We start from the raw sequence: 17,250 nt of genomic DNA, 5'->3' as shown, positions 1-17,250 counted from the left end.
ACAACTCCGGCCTTCATTCACAACTCCGGCCTTCATTCACAACTCCGTTGCTCCTTTAGCCTGTGGGTGAAGCCCTGTTCTTCTACCCTGTTTGAAGTTCTACTCTAAGGGATGCCTGGATCACGAAGATCTAGTTATAGGAATTGTTTCCTTTTTGAGGAAGTTTATTCTTGTTTGAATACTTGGTGTTTGTTTATTTTTAAATCACTTTCAAGTCAAATGAACACAAAGTGTCTGTTTTGTTCGAGTATGAGTGTTCCCCTCTACTTCCCCGCTCACTGTTTGCTGAACACCATCCCTGTGCCTGGCACTATGGGAGGGATTCCGAAGCACGTAAAATATTGTTCTTTCACAGGACTAATCAGGTATGTTTTATATATCAACAGAAATTCCTGCTTATGGCGTCACGCTTTCAAACTGAGCAAGAAATGAGCCGAAAAGACTCTAAATACATTTGAAGCTTTTTCTGCCTTTTTTTTTTTTTTAACCCCCTCAGTTGCAGTGTTTGAAAACTAGTAACATGATCTTCCCACTTCCTCATTTACTGCCTTCAAGGACTGTAGAACTTTCTGTGCACATACCTTTTTTTTTTTTTTTTCTGGCTGTATGTACTGTTCAGCCACAGAGCCCCTGGCTCATCCTGCTTTATAAAGTGCCCTTCATTGTCTCAACTTGAATTTTGCAAGTAATAATGACTTTTCAACAATCTGTTAAATTGCTTTGAAACAAGTCGCTGAACTCTAAATGTGTGGCTCCCAAAATGCAGAATGGCTGTGTAACTTCTGCTCAGTCTTCAGCTTGCTGTCAGGGTAAGGGCATACAGTCCCCCGTTTTCTCCCTCCTGCCTACACGAGCCTCTCATTGTCCCTTAAATTGCCACCCTGCCTCGGCCGTGGGGCTGGTTTTGTGGCCAGTGTGCCTCCTGCCTGGTGTGCCCTTCTCCTCGATCTTCATGTGACTGGGCCTCCTACTTCCTTCTGAGTCTCCCCTCAAAGGCTCCCTCTTCAGAAAGCCCTTCTCTGACCACTCTCTTCAGGTAGCCTCCGCTCCCTCCCACAGCTTTTGCCCAACCCGGTTTTTCTCCATCGCGCTCACACCTAACATATTATGTGGTCGTTTGTCTTCTCCACTTTATCTGATCTCCCTCGGCCATCCTGTTTATGATTTTACCCTCACTTTAAATCCTCCTTTCGTGCTTTAGTTTCTTCCTAGCATTTATCACTGCTACTTTAGTTTGTGTTCTACTCACTTATTTATTTTGTTCCCCCCGCCCCCTGCCCACCCCAGTAAAACAGCAGCCCCAGTAGGACAGGGATTTTGTGTTTTCCCTTCCTTACCCACCCTGCACTTAGAAGATTGCCTGGCACATTGTAGGTACTCAGTAAATACTTGTTGAATGAGTGAATGAATAAATGAATGAATATTTGAATATCAAATCCATAAGGGAAGGGCCTCGTGTCTTGTTCCCCTGTGTAGAATGTACATGGGAGGGTAGGTAGCATTTTGCATTTTAGAGTTCAAGCTGTGTAATATTTTGGAAAGTGATAGTAGGTTATGCCAGCAAATTGGCCTGTTACCTACCCTGTGTTGAGATCCAGTAGGCAGAACTTTTGCTTTGACATTTAACCAAAGTTTGGTTAACCAGTTTTGATCTCACCAAATTTGATGATTATGATTGCTGGGAAACTTCTGTGGTGTGTGGTATTCTTGTGTTTTATATTGTCATTCTTAAATTACCATGTGTGTTTGACGATGATGAAATGCGACCAGGTTTTGTTAAACTTTGAAATTACGTTTTCCATCATAGATGCCACATCCTTTTATTAGCTGTCTATCCTTAGTTTATCATTGCTATAAAATGTTTCCACTTTATAGTGTACTTGACTGTATGAAAGTACAAAGGTGACATTTCTTACTGTCTTCATTAGCTCCCACAATATGTGTTAATAGAGATTTTTATAAAAGAAATTCTTGTTTATTTTGGGGATTTTTGATACTTGTGGCATGTTTTAGAAAGATTATTTAGATTTTTCATTTTATGCCTCTTTCCCTAGTGTAGAATCTTTTCCAGAATGATGGAAGTAACCTAGTTTAAGAAGTGGTATTTTGAACGGTTGTCTGTTGAAGTAGCGTAGCAGAAGAGGGGTAGGAGCTTTGCTATTAGAGCCCGAGTGCCTAGTTCATGTCTTTGGATAACTTTCTTAAATGCACTTTGGTCTTCTCACCTGTAAAATGGACATGAATTGTCCTCAGCATTGTGAGAATGTTTAATGAGCTAATGCATTGCTCGGCACCAAATAAATGCTACTTAAGTGTTAGCAACTATTGTTAGGGTAGAATCCTATATTAGCACCTTGGCCTTGTATACTTCACATGCTTCCTATTTTAAACTTATTGGCATATTTTTATAATTCCAGAAAAGTTGAAAATACAGGGAGTTCTGGATACCCTTCACTTAGCTTCCCTTTTCTCCTATATAATCATAGCACATTTGTCAAAACTAAGAACTTATCGCTGGAATAGTCAGTTCTGCTATAACATGACCTATACATTCCTAAAATCACTGACTGTGTGGGATCCTGCAGTGAAAACCACAGGGCTTATGGGAACAGTGGGATTAGTGGTCCAGGACTCAAAAACTTTGTTCGGTGAAAAAAAGGAACCTAAATGAAAGTCCTGACTAACACTGTTTACATGTGTTAAAGGGTTAATAGGCACACAAATACTAAAATATGGCACTTCTGTTGAAAAAGACCTTAGAAGGACTTTGCACGTGGAAGTGGGTGTCGGGAGAGTTGCAGGTCCTGCGTCACTGGGAAGTGGAGGAAGAGGGTGGTTGGAAATCTGGTGGAAAGTGGTGTCACCAGATGTGGATGGGGGCTTCCTAACATACTCTGTGATCCGAGGTTTCTGGTGACTGTCTGGGCGTCTCTGCACGCGTAGCCTGACATGGCTGGGTTCGGTTTTCTGTGTGCACCTAGTGTTTCTTGGGGATGAAATTTGGCATCAGCAAATGCAAAACTTGTGTTATGCCCAAGTTGTTCCCTCATATCTATCACTGGAACAAATTTGCATCTTCAGGATAGCAGAACCGACTGCACAATACTGCTAACTAAATGACAGATTTATTTGGCTATAATTAGTTTTTCTACTAATATGCTTTTTCTGTTTTCGAATCCAATCCAGGATACCACGTTGCATTTAGATTTCATTTGCTTTTAATATGTAGAAATAAACTCCGTTCAATATCTGTCAGTCAGGAAATTCTTTGACACATGTATTTGCTAGATAATGAAAATTGATACTCATATTTATATTCCTGGATTATTTCCAGAATCAGCAAGGAAAGATTCCATTATTTAGTGTATTTGGGGATATTACTGTATTTAAACTATTTTATTTTTTTTCAACGTTTTTATTTTTTTTATTTTTTTTTATTTTTGGGACAGAGAGAGACAGAGCATGAATGGGGGAGGGGCAGAGAGAGAGGGAGACACAGAATCGGAAACAGGCTCCAGGCTCTGAGCCATCAGCCCAGAGCCTGACGCGGGGCTCGAACTCACGGACCGCGAGATCGTGACCTGGCTGAAGTCGGACACCTAACCGACTGCGCCACCCAGGCGCCCCAAAACTATTTTATAATCGTAAGTGGTAAAACTCTGTTGATGGAAGTAGACTATCCAGCTATCCGGCACACGATATTTGTCTCCTAGACGAGCTGTTACTGTGGTAACTTGGCAGTTCATTTGCTTATAAATATCTGAGTTTTGTTAATTATTTGGTGATTGGAGGTTGGACCACGAAAGTGTGCTATAACATGTGGATAGATTGTACTTGTGTGAACCATAAAAATGTGTTGACGTTTCTAATTTCTTTTCTGAATTTGTGATTGTAAGAATTATTTGTTGACTTCTAATCACTGTCTGCCTTTAGTTCCACAGTAATTTATGTGACGTACCGTTAAGGCTAACATCCAAAGGGGCTGGCTAAAAGATGTGAAGTGATCAGCTATTTAGATCATCTAGCAGGTCAGCCGCATCCCATGTCAGTATATACCTGGCTATTTAGAAACTGCTCTTTTTCTAGAGCATAGAAATTGGAAACCACTTTCGCCTGTGTTCATTTGGAGCCACCTTGAAAAAACAGTATAAGTTGTACGAGCACCTAATGGGCAGAAGCATTCTTCCTGTGACCTGCAGATCTGGGATTTTTTTGTGCCGCGCGTACTTTAACTCGTGTTTGTCCCTGGCATTTTATTCCCTTGCGAACCCTGAATCATTCCTGCTTTTCTTAGGCCTGAATCCCTTTCTGGTGCTCTCTTCCCCACTTGATAACGCAGCATGGTGATAGACCTATTGTGTTCTTCAACAGTCCGATTCAGAATGACTAGATCTGTCTTGCATTTGTAAATCGTATTTTGAGCTTTGCATATTTTTGGCTTTGTTAAGTGCAGGGACTGTTAAGACCATTTGACCATTATAATGTTTTTGTTTTATTTTTCAAGAAAAAATTTTTAATTGTAAAAAAACATACAACATCAAATTTACCATTTTAACCACTTTTCAACATACATTTCCCTAGTAGGTCTGTTCCCCTTGTTCATCCAATTTCCAGAACTCTTTTTACCCTCATGAAACCCTGCACCCGTTAAACAACTCTCATTTTCTGCCCAACCCAGCCTCTGACCACCAGCATTCTGCTTAGTGTCTGGGTGAAGTTGCTTACTCTTGGGTGCCTCCTAAAAGTGGAGTCATGCAGTATTTGTCTTTTTATGATTCTTTTATTTCACTTAGCATAATATCCTCAAGGCATACTCCTATACTTTTCAGTGAAATTAATATTACGATTAAATAGGGCTTAGAGTGGCTTGCCATCTCTGGGTCATGTTTCTGTTTATGCTGCGAAAGTACTTCTCGAACAAAGAATAGGATGAGGACGAACTAACTCTAGTTTGAGATGCAAGGTTTCATTACCATTATTGCTGGACTTCCTGTGGAGAGCCTCTTCTCCATCTCTTGGTGATAAATAGGGTGTGCAAACTGAAGGGAACTTGGAATATATCTAAAATATATCTAATATATCTTCTAACACTTGTGTTTGAATAGCCAAACATGGAGCCTTTTTCTGTAATTACAATAACATAAAAATTAGGTCCTAAAATAGCAAAACATCAATATGCATTTTATTAAAATTCCAAGTAGGACAAATTTGATTTAGGTCAAATTGATTTGCCTTATAACTTAAATGATTAATAATTTGTCCTTAAAGAGATCAGATGACATTATTTCCATTCTTCACAGCTGAAATATTAGGCAGAAATTTACTTTTTTTAAATTAATTTCTTAATATTTAAAAATATTTATTTTTAACATACATCCAAGTTAGTTAGCATATAGTGCAATAATGATTTCAGGAGTAGAATCCAGTGATTCATCCTTTACATATAACACCTAGTGCTCATCTCAACAGGTGTCCTCCTTAATGCCCCTTGCCCATTTAGCCCATCCACCGTCCGTACCCCCTCTAGCAACCCTCAGTTCTCAGTATTTAAGAGTCTCTTATGGTTTGTTCCCCTTCCTGCTTTTATATTATTTTTGCTTCCCTTCCCTTATGTTCATCTGTTTTGTATCTTAAATTCCACATATGAGTGAAGTCATATGATACTTGTCTTTCTCTGACCAATATGATAGTGACCATGATACGCTCTAGTTCCATCCACGTTGTTGCAAATGGCAAGATTTCATATGTATATATATACCACATCTTCTTTGTCCATTTATCTGTCAGTGGACATTTGGGCTCTTTCCATACTTCGGCTGTTGTCGATAGCACTGCTGTGAACATTGGGGTGCATGTGCCCCTTCAAAACAGCACACCTGTAGTCTTTGGATAAATATCTCGTAGTGCAATTGCTGGGTCATAGGGTAGTTCTGTTTTTAATTACTTGAGGAACCTCCATACTGTTTTCCAGAGTGGCTGCACTAGTTTGCATTCCCACCAGCAGTGCAAAAGGATTCCTCTTTCTCCATATCCTCGCTGACATCTGTCATTGCCTGAGTGGCTAATTTTAGCCATTCTGACTGGTGTGAGCTGGTATCTCATGGTGGTTTTGATTCGTATTTTCCTGATGATGAATGATGTTGAACATTTTCTCATGTGTCTCTTAACCATCTGGATGGATGTCTTCTTTGGAAAAGTGTCTCTTCATGTCTTTTGCCCATTTCTTCACTGGATTATTTGTATTTTGGGTGTTGAGTTTGGTAAGTTCTTTATAGATTTTGGATACTAACCCTTTATCTGATATGTCATTTGCAAATATCTTCTCCCATTCTGTTGGTTGCCTTTTAGTTTTGCTGATTGTGTCCTTTGCTGTGCAGAAGCTTTTTATTTTGATGAGGTCCTAATAGTTCAATTTTGTTTTTGTTTCCCTTGTTGTGCAGAAGCTTTTTATCTTGATGAGGTCCTAATAGTTCATTTTTGTTTTTGTTTCCCTGGCCTCCTGTTTCCCTGGCCTGCCTGTTTTCTCCTTTAGGATTTTGATGGCTTCCTGTCTTAAGTTTAGGACTTTCATCCATTTTGAGTTTATTTTTGTGTATGGTGTAAGAAAGTGGCCCAGGTTCATTTTTCTGCATATTTCTGTCCAGTTTTCCCAGCACCATTTGCTGAAGAGACTGTCTTTATTCCATTGGATATTCTTTCCTGCTTTGTCAAAGATTAGATGGCCAGAGGTTTGTGGGTCCATTTCTGGGTTCTCTGTTCTTTTCCATTGATCTGTTTTTGTGTCTTCACACAAAACTGTCTTCATAATTACCGCTTTGTAATACATCTTGAAGTCCAGAACTGGGATGCCTCCAGCTTTGGTTTTCTTTTTCAGGATTGCTTTGGCTTTTTGGGATCTTTTTGGTTCCATACAAATTTTATGATTGTTTGTTCTACCTCTGTGAAGAATGTTGGTGTTATTTTGATAGGGATTGCATGGAATATGTAGATTGCTTTGGGTAGTATCGACATTTTAACAACATTTGTTCTTCCAATCCATGAGCATGGGGTATTTTTCCATTTTTTTTGTGTCGTCTTCAATTTCTTTCATAAGCTTTCTATAGTTTTGATTTCTATAGACATTCTATAGACATTGATTTTATGTCCTGCAACTTTGCTGATTTCATGGATTAGTTCAAACAGTTTTTTGGTGGAGTCTTTTGAGTTTTCCCCGTGGATTATCATGTCATCTGTGAAGAGTAAAAGTTTGACTTCTGCCTTGCTGATTTGGATGCTTTTTGTTTCTTGGTGTTGTCTGATTGGTGAGGCTAAGACTTCCAACAGTATGTTGAATAACATTGTTGAGAGTGGACATCCCTGTCATGTTAGCGGTGGGTCTTTCATATATGGCTTTTATGATCTTGAGGTATGATCCTTCTATCTCTATTTTCTTGAGGGTTTTTATCAAGGAAGGGTGCCATGTTTTGTCAAATGCTTTCTCTGCATCTATTGAGAGGATCATGTGGTTCTTGTCCTTTCTTTTATTGATGTGATGTGTCACATTGTTTTGTGGATATTGAACCAGCCCTGCCAGGTATAAATCCCACTTGATTGTGGTGAATAATTCTTTTAATATGTTGTTGAATCTGGTTGGCTAGTATGTTGTTGAGAATTTTTGCATCCGTGTTCATTGGGGAAGTTGGTCTATAGATCTCGTTTTTAGTAGGGTCTTGGGTTTTGCAATCAAGGTAATGCTGTAATGCTAGCCTTGTAGAACGAGTTTGGACGTTTTCCTTCCATTTCTATTTTTTGGAATATCTTCAAAAGAATAGGTGTTAACTCTTCTTTAAATGTTTGGTAGAATTCCCCTGGAAAGCCATCCAGCCCTGGATTCTTGTTTCTTGGGAGATTTTTGATTACTCATTCAATTGCTTTACTGGTTATCCATCTGTTCAAATTTTCTGTTTCTTCCTGTTTCAGTTTTGGTAGTTTACATGTTTCTAGGAATTTGTCCATTTCTTCCAGATTGCCCAACATATTGGCATATAATTGCTCATGATATTCTCTTATTATTGGAAGGAAAGCCTTCTTGGAAGAGGGAAGGTTTTCTCTAGATCTTGAAAGTTGAGTGTGATTTTGATATTGGGAAGTTCAAAGAGGAAAGAGTCATCTGAATATTTAACATGAAGTTGTTTTACCTACCCAGTCTTTACCTGAGTCTTTACCTGTGTTATACTGTTTAGTCACAGGGTACAAAAGATGTTGCCAATTAATTTGTTAGTTGAAATGAATTAATGCAGAGGATTTCCAGTAAAACAATCAGGAATCTCTTTTTATGTTTTTATGTAGCTTGCTCTTGTTCATAAAGATTTCTTTTTTCTTCTCTGAAATTTTTAAAAAGCAGTTTCTGTTGGTCATTCTATTGGTCATTCCCACCATATTTTTGTTGTTGTAATGGAAATATTATCCAAACTGTAGCCTGGATGATGAAATAATTATGGAAAAAATTGGGGCATCGCATTCATTTGTTTGATTCTCAAGAGAAACATAAAAGTGTTTCTTTTCCCTTTCACATTGAAAAGTTGATTAGTTACCCAATCAGAATGCAATTCCCATATGTACAGTTTATTTCTGAACTGCTGTGAACAAAGAACAATACATTGGGTTGTATTTAGGCTTGGAATAAGTATCTGGTCTCCTGTGGTGACTATCAGTACAGAAGAATATAGAGTCCTCTACAAATGTTGGATATGTTGGCACTTTCTGGATCCAAGGATAACTTGGCGTTTGGATCAGAAAGGAAAGGCTCGTCACCTCAACTGTCTGGGAATAGGGTCTGGGGCTGGCAGTGGGGCGATTGGTTTGCATGTCTCCTGGCACTGTGGGCACGTTAGATCTTGACTCCATTAGTTTTTGTCTTTCTGATTATTTAAAACCACAAAATGGATTTAGGACAATTTCCTTGATTAAGAAGGTAGAAGTGAATCTTATTTCAGAGGAATTTGTATGGGCTTTGGAAAGTGTGTTGATACTTGTTGTGTATTTGGTACTCTGAGAAGTACTAAAGAAATAAAGGTGTACTGATTTGTTCATTTCCTGTTTGGAGCATGGGACTCTTTTTTTTTTTTTTTTTTTAAATTTACAAACCAGTTTTATGTTTCACATGTAATTCTCACAGCATGTTTATGGGATAAGCAGAGAAGGGAGTTCTATTCCTGCCTTCACGCAGAAAACTTGAAAGACATTAGTTGAAATATATGCTGAAATAGGGAATTATTTTAAAAATAATTTTAATTGCATTATCATTTTACATATGTATATGTAACATTGTCCAATGTTTTCAATATGGCTTAATACAGTTAAAGTTTCTGATTTATTTGAAATTAAGATCTTTTTGAGGGGGTACTTTTTTTTTTTTAAACTAATACATTCTCCTAAAAATCTGTTACTAAATTCAGCATTAGCTAGTGGTAATGGTACTCTTTTCATGGAGATGAGATTTTTCTTTCATTATTCATTTTCCTCCAAAGTTTAAGTCTCCTGACCAATAATTCAGTACATGTGATCCTTAAGTAGATTATAACATCTTCTGAATGGTTGAATTACCTTAGGGAAATAGTCCCTATAATTCTTCTTGATCACACAATGTCTTTTCCAGTCAAGATTTCATTAATATGTAAATACTTGTCTGTAACAGCAGTGAATCTCTTTATCACACTATATTTAATTAACATATAAATAACCCTGTGAGACACTTTCCCAATTTCTGATATAGGCAAGCCTGTTTAAATATTGTATTTGTAATAAGAAAAATTCTATTAAGAATCAAATTCATATTTCATACACAAAGTATATGCATTATTTTAAGAAATGTTTTGACCTCCATGTGTACTCCATTTTTAATCCTAAAAGTTTAGCTACTATTTGTAATGACTGTAGGAGAAAAACTCCATGACATATGTAAATGTTGGGTTCATGTGACATGGCACTGCCGCGCATCAGTTTCTTCAGGTGTGGAATGGGGACGTTGTGGAGGTATTATGATGGTTAAGTCATCGAAGAGAGCTGTCGTCTGTCACCGTTGCTGGCATGTTGCTGGCGTTCAGCCTACAGCAGTGGTTGTAGTAGCAGAGGATAAAGGAGTAGCAGTGACAGCAGCCGTGCCGGTGTTTTGGTACATGTCGATAGGAATGTTAGTTACGGATATCTTTCAGCTTCTAGCGCACTGATGAATAAACAGAATGTGTATAACAGGGAGTATTCCTCCCTGATGACACTGATGCTGGGATTGCTCCTCTGGGACAGGACCCCTTATCCTGGTATCAGGTACCCGAGTTTCCAAATGATCACTCCAGAAGTTGCTTAGCGAACCTTATTTCCAATGCAGTTAAAGGTTTTAATTTCATTTTTGATTGAATGATACATACAGGAAAACGAACAAATCGTAAGTGCACAATTTGCTGGATATTTGGGTGAGACCGAGAAAGACGTTATCAGCATCTCTTACCCCCTCTCCTGTTACCATTTTGCAGTCCTCTCATCCGAGAGGACCGCTTGTCCTGACTCCTGACGTCACAGCCTAGTTTCATCTGTGAAAGAAACGGAGTGGCTTGTGAGCACTGTTTTCCCCTCTCAACAGAGATCAGATTTCTTCTTCTTCTTGTTTTTTCTTTTTATATCTTGTTGGAAAAAACAGACCGCTTCATGAGTTTGGGCATCATTCTTGTGAAGCGGCCATGCTGATCTTCTCTGTGTCGTCCCGATTGCAGTATATGTGTCACGAAGCGAGCACCAGAGATGAGATTTCTGATGTCCTTCAGATTGAATACCTTTCTAATGCTGGATGTACATTGATATTTTGGTTCTTTTATATTTAAAGTGTGTTTCTTATGGACAGAATATACAGTTGACCCTTGAACAATGTGGGTGTTAGGGGCACTGACACCCCGTATGGTAAAAAAAAAAAAAAAAAAATCCACATTTAAATTTTGATTCCTTCCAAACTTAACTACTCATAGTCTACTGTTGAGCGGAGCACTTACCAATAACAAAAACAATCAATTAACACACGTTGTATGTTGTCTATATTATATACTGTATTCTTACAATAGGGTAAGCTATGGAGAGAAAATGTTATTTTAAAAATCCTCAGAGAAAATAGTTATAGGACGAGATTGTATTTATCAGCAAAGATCTATATAAGTGTGCCCACGTAGTTTGAACCGGCGTTGTTCAAGGGTCGACTGTAATTGAATCTTGCTGTTTTATCTAATCGGGGAATCTCTGCCTTTTGATGGTCATGCTTTGGCTATTTATATATAATGCATAGTTCAGTGTGGTTCAGTTTAAAGCTAACACTTTGGTATCGGTTTACCACTTGTTCCATTTTTTCTTTGCTTGCCTTTTTCTCTTTTCCTGCCCGTTTTAAGTTTATTTATTTATTTATTTATTTTGTGATAGAGACAACCAGTGTGGAAGGGGCAGAGAGAGAGGGGGGGACAGAGGACCTGCAGCCAGCTCTGTGCTGACAGCAGAGACTCCGATGTGGGGCCCGAACTCCCGAAACGTGAAATCATGACCCGAGCTGAAGTCTGACGCTTAACCAACTGAGCCACCCAGGCACCCCTCCTGCTTTCTTTTGAACTGGTTCCTTTTAGAATTCCATTGAATCTCCCTTATTGGGTCATTAGCTATACTTTCTTTTTTGGTGGTTGCTGTAGCATTTACACTTCTGTAGTTATGATAGTCTACTGTCAAATAGTATAATAGAACTTCAAGTATAAGATGAGAACCTTACCACAGTATTTTTCCATTTTCTCCCTGCTGGCTTTTGAATGACTGTTGTCATATATTTAACTCTTATATATGTTATGAACTATACCTTTTTATCATTTTTGCTTTAATGAGTAAAAATGGGGGCTCCTGGGTGGTTCAGTCAATTAAGCGTTTGACTCAGGTCACGATCTCATGATTCTTGGGTTGGAGCCCCACGTTGGGCTCTGTGCTGCCAATGTGGTGCGTGCTTGGGATTCTCTGTCACTCTCTCTCTCTGCTCCTCCCCCTCCTCTTTCTCTCTTTCTCTGTCTCTTTCTCTGTCTCTCAAAATAAATGGATAAATTAAAAAAAAACAAACAACTAAGGGGTGCCTGGGTGGCTCAGTTGGTTAAGCGTCTGACTTCAGTTCCGGTCATGATATTGAGGTTCATGAGTTCGAGCCCCGCGTCGGGCTCTGTGCTGACAGCTCAGAGCCTGGAGCTTGCTTGGGATTCTGTGTCTCCCTCTCTCTTTGCCCCTGCCCTGCTAGCATGCTTGCTCACTCACTCTCTCTCAAAGATAAACATTAAAAAATTAAATAAGAATGAAATATAAAAAATTAAAAATGTGTTTTATATTTGCACATGTATTTACTGTTCTGCTGCTCTTCATTGATTTTAGTAGATCCAAATTTCTATCTGGTATCAATTTTGTTCGGTCTGAAAGACTCTGTTTGGCATCTCTTACAGGGCTAATCTGCCGGTGATGCGTTCTCGGCTTTTGTATGCCCAAGGAAGTCTTTCTTTTGCCTTTGTTTTGGAAAATGCTTTTGCTGGGTGTGGGATTCGAGGCTGTCACTTTTCTCCTGTTAGTCTTTCAAGGGTTTCCCTGCACTGTCATCTCCCGTTGTCCTCCATGAGGTCGGTTGTCATTCTTAACTGTGCATTTTTACAGCATGAGTCTTATTTTCTTTGGATGCTTTTAAGATTTTCTTTATAACTCGTTTTGAGCTGTTTGATTATGATGCTCCTTGACGTGGTTTTCATTGTGTTTATTCTCATTGCTGCTGATTGAGTTTTCTTGGATCTACACCCAATTTAGGAGTTACGTGCTTAGTACTTCTTCAGATACCGTTTCTCACTCCACCTCCCCTCCTTAAAACACACCCTCTTTTCTGGGCCACCGCTTCCACGTGTGCTGGCCACTTGATCTTGTCTTACAATTCATTTTTTTTTTTTCCGGTGTTTTTCTGCGTTTCAGTTTGAATAGTTTCTATTACTATGTCTTTGTAAATAGGTTGCTTCTGCAATGTCTGCTATCAATGCTATCGGTGCGTTTTTCATCTCTGCTGCTGAATTTTCATTCCTTGGAGTATGATTTGGATTTTTAAAAAATTCTCTATGTCTACCGCACGGTATATTGGTGTTTTAAATAAATTGGTAATTGTCCTGGTTACAGGCCATAATTTCTTGCTTTTTTACATATCTGGTATTTTTGATTGGATGCTGGACATGTGGGTTTGTTCATCTCACTAGTTGAGTTCCTATCCCGGTTGTTATGGAACATACTTTGTGCTTTCCCATAATGCACTTTTATTTAATCACACTGTGTGTGTGTGCTCTAAAGTTAGCTTCTCTGTGAAGTTGATCCAAAGGATTTCTTCATTTACAATGGGTTAAATTAATCTGTAATGGGTTTCCTTAATCTGAAAATTATAGAAAATGACCTAGCAATACAGGTATAGGGCTATTTATTTGATATTTTTTGTTAGTGAATAACTTGGAGCCTGTTTTTGTGGAGCCTGTTTTTATTCCAGGGTCAACTCCCTTGCCTCTTCCTGTACTTCTTGTTTCCGATTGGGTGAATGAGTGCTTATTAAGTAGTAGGAATCTATATTAAAAAATATAAGACCGGGGCTGCTGGGTGGCTCAGTCAGTTAAGCCGCCAGCTCTTGATTTCAGCTCAGGTAACGGTCTTGGCAGTTTGTGGGTTCAAGCCCCTCATTGGGCTCCGTGCTGACAACACGCAGAGCATGCTTGGGATTTTCTCCCTCTCCTCTCTCTCTACACCTCCCTCACTCTCACTTGCTCACTTGCTCTCTCTAAATAAATAAATAAGGGGCGCCTGGATGGCTCAGTCGGTTGAGCGTCCGACTTCGGCTCAGGTCATGATCTCACGGTCCGTGGGTTCAAGCCCCGCGTCGGGCTCTGTGCTGACAGCTCGGAGCCTGGAGCCTGTTTCAGATTCTGTGTGTCTCCCTCTTTCTCTGACCCTCCCCTGTTCATGCTCTCTCTCTGTCTCAAAAATAAATAAATGTTAAAAAAATTAAAAAATAAATAAAACTTAAAAAAGAAATGCCATTTCCTCCAAATTCTCCAACACGTTGCTTTCTTTCTCTTCCTACAATCTCTAGTTTAACTTTGAACTTCATCAGCAGTAGAGATGTATTAGAATTACTTGCACTACAGATACCTGGACCATTGTCTTCTAACCACAGCCTGCGCAATTGATATGAGAGCCTCTCCCTCTTCATTTCTGGGGTTTTCATTTCTTTAGTTGTGACTGTAAGTCAGTCTGCGGTGTAATTTGGCCTAGACCCAAAGAACTCATGATGGAAAGGCTGTGGATAGACATGTACAGCAACATCTTAAGGCAAACCACCTTTGTGCTTCTTTGTCTAAAGCTTAGGACATTTCACATCTCTGTGCTTATGCGTACCCATACACATAGGCCCAGTAGGAAGTTGTACAGTCCGTTGCAGAAATCTTAAATCAGAAACATTTGAAAGAACACTAAAGTACATTGTCTAAATCTTTAGCCACAGAGCAAGCATAATGATCTTAAGCTGTAAATACCCCTGTAGTTCAGTGGTTATTTTTGTTTACTTATTTATTCAAATTCATCCTTTGGTCCTTCAGTTTGTCCGTCTATCCATCCACTAAGTATTTAGTGAGCTTTCAATGAATGCCAAGTATTGTACTAAGAATATAAAAATGACTAACACTTTGAAAGAACTTATAGTTTAATGAAGGAGCAAGACACAAGTAAATAATTGTGCATATCTTACTTATGATGAAGTTATATCTCGATAAACCCGTTGCTGGAAATACTAAGTCAAAAATGCATTTAATACACCTAACCTACTGAACATCATAGCTCAGATTAGCCTTCCTTAAGCATGTTCATAACACTTAATGCTAGCCTACAATTGAGCAGAATCATCTAACACAGGACTGTCTTATAATAAAGTGGTGAGCCTCCTCATGTAATTTATTGACTACCGTACTGAAAGTGAAAAACAGAATGGTTACATGATTACAGAAGGGTTGTAAGTAAATTGGTGGTTTATCCTCCGTGATCGCTTGGTGGACTGGGAGCTGTGGCTCCCTGCCGCCATCCAGGATCGTGAGAGAGTACCATTACCGTGTGACCCTAGCCCAGGAAAAGACCCGACTTCAAAATCCAAAGTACAGCTTCTACCAAGTGCATATCCCTTTCACACCATTGTAAAGTAAAATAATTATAAATTGAACCATTCTAAGTGGAACCATCTATCTGTAATTCTGTGCAATGACAGCAGTAACGGGAATACATACAAAGCTTAGTCTTACGGAAGAAAGTCAGGGAGGCTTGATCTGGGAACATCACAGAAGGTTTCAGTTTTTTTTCTCTTCTAATGATCACTGCATTGATTGGCCCAATTAAAGACAACATTGTAAATATGCATTCCATGGATCAAGACTACTTTTCTATCCATTCAGATCAGGTTAAAGTGCTGAATTTATAATTTTTATGAGTCTTTTTAAATATCAATCTACATTTTTTTCTTCCTGTTGCCACTGTATACAACTTGGCTTCCGAAGTGTAAATTTTTCTTTTTTTTTTTTTTTGAAGAGTTTTTCAAGAGTTAGAGTAACACAATGCTTCCCTTGTGAAGCACTGCTAATTACTTGATTTAATCACTTTGCTGAGATTTTTATGTAAGTTAGGTACTGAGGGTGTAAAGTGCCCCTACCCTGAAACCCATGTGTACAGATAATCTCAGTAGCAGTGAGGTATATGCTGTAAAGGAATCAGTCCTAGCTATGTCGTCTTAATTGACTTTTATAGATTTCATTTATTGGTCAGATTAATTTTTTTCCTTTTTTAAGCTGAAATATAGTTGACACACGCTGTGGGTCAGATTAGTTTCAATGTCAAATTAGTTTCACAACATAGTGATTTGACACATTTATTCATTATGCTGTGCTCACTGCAGTGTGCTTATCGTCTGTCCCCATGCAGCACTGTTACAATACCATGGACTATATTCCCTGTGCTGTGCCTTTATTCCCGTGACCGATTCATTCCACAACTGGAAGTCTGGATCTCCTACTCCCGTTCACCCATTTTGCCCATCCCCCACCCACCTCCCCTCTGGTAGCCATCAATTCTCTGTATTTATGGGTCTGTTTCTACTTTTCCTTTGTGTATTCATTTGTTTTGTTTTTCAGATTCCACATATAAGTGAAATCATATGGCATTTATCTTTCTCCGTCTCACTTACTTCACTGAGCACAAAACCCTCTCGGCCCATCCGTGCTGTCACAAATGTCAAGATCTCAACCTTTTTTAATGGCTGAGTAATATTTGTGTGTGTGTGTGTGTGTGTGTACAGTCTTCTTTATCCGTTTATCTATTGATGGACCCTTGGGTTGCTTCTGTATCTTAGCTATTGTAAATAATGCTGCAGTAAACATAAGGGTGCACATATCCTTTCAAATTAGTGTTTTCATTTTCTTTGTGTAAATATGCAGTAATGGAATTACCGGATCATATAGTTTTGAGGAACCTCCGTAGTGTTATCCACATTGACTACGCCTGATTTGCATTCCCACCGACAGTGCATGAAGAAGGGTCTTTTTTCTCCCCATCCTCGCCAACACTTGTTACTGCTTGTCTTTTTGAGTCTAGCCGTTCTGACACATGTAAGGTGATATCTCATTGTGGTTTTGATTTGCATATCCCTGATGATTAGTGATACTGAGCAATTTTTCATGTGGTTCAGACTAAGTTTTGTATCTTGACTAAATCTCACCTTTCCAATTCTTCAGGGTTTTTGTTGTTGTTGTTGTTGTTGTTGTTATTTGTTTTTGAGAGCTCCGATTTTAGAATTAAGATAACATCACTGGATCTGTTCCTACTGATAAATCATTTATGCATTCACTCAGTAAGTCAGTGAAGATTTTTGAGTCCATGTAGTTTACTTTCCTGCAAATTTATAATTGTAATATCTAGCTTATGGGGTGTTTGAGGAGGAAATGAAATAATGCATTTATAAATTATTATTCATGTAATACTATGCCTATATAACTAGGAGTTGTGATGGATGCAAAGGAGTACTTACAAGAATGGAATATTTACATTAAATTTTTTTTAATTTATTTTTGAGAGAGTGAGTGAGTGGGGGAGGGGCAGAGAGAGAGAGGGAGACAAAGAGGACCTGAAGCCGGCTCTGCACTGACAGCAGACAGCCCA

The 17,250-nt window shown here is 38.8% G+C and overlaps 1 protein-coding gene and 1 non-coding gene across 5 annotated transcripts in view; one reads left to right on the top strand and one right to left on the bottom strand.

Moving 5' to 3' along the window:
* The window catches only part of NBAS (NBAS subunit of NRZ tethering complex), a 366,039-nt gene that overhangs the window by 121,734 nt on the left and 227,055 nt on the right, over positions 1-17,250 (top strand). The gene's annotated exons all lie outside the window — the stretch shown is intronic.
* Positions 10,666-10,771, bottom strand: LOC121044629 (U6 spliceosomal RNA). The gene has a single exon (XR_005797394.1). It is a non-coding gene; the product is annotated as a U6 spliceosomal RNA (small nuclear RNA).

This window comes from Herpailurus yagouaroundi, unplaced genomic scaffold (genome assembly GCF_014898765.1).
Source record: "Herpailurus yagouaroundi ecotype Mexico unplaced genomic scaffold, PumYag 188, whole genome shotgun sequence".
NCBI lineage: Eukaryota > Metazoa > Chordata > Mammalia > Carnivora > Felidae > Herpailurus > Herpailurus yagouaroundi.
Note: the sequence above shows the minus strand (reverse complement) of the source record. Positions and strands in the feature narration are given on the sequence as shown.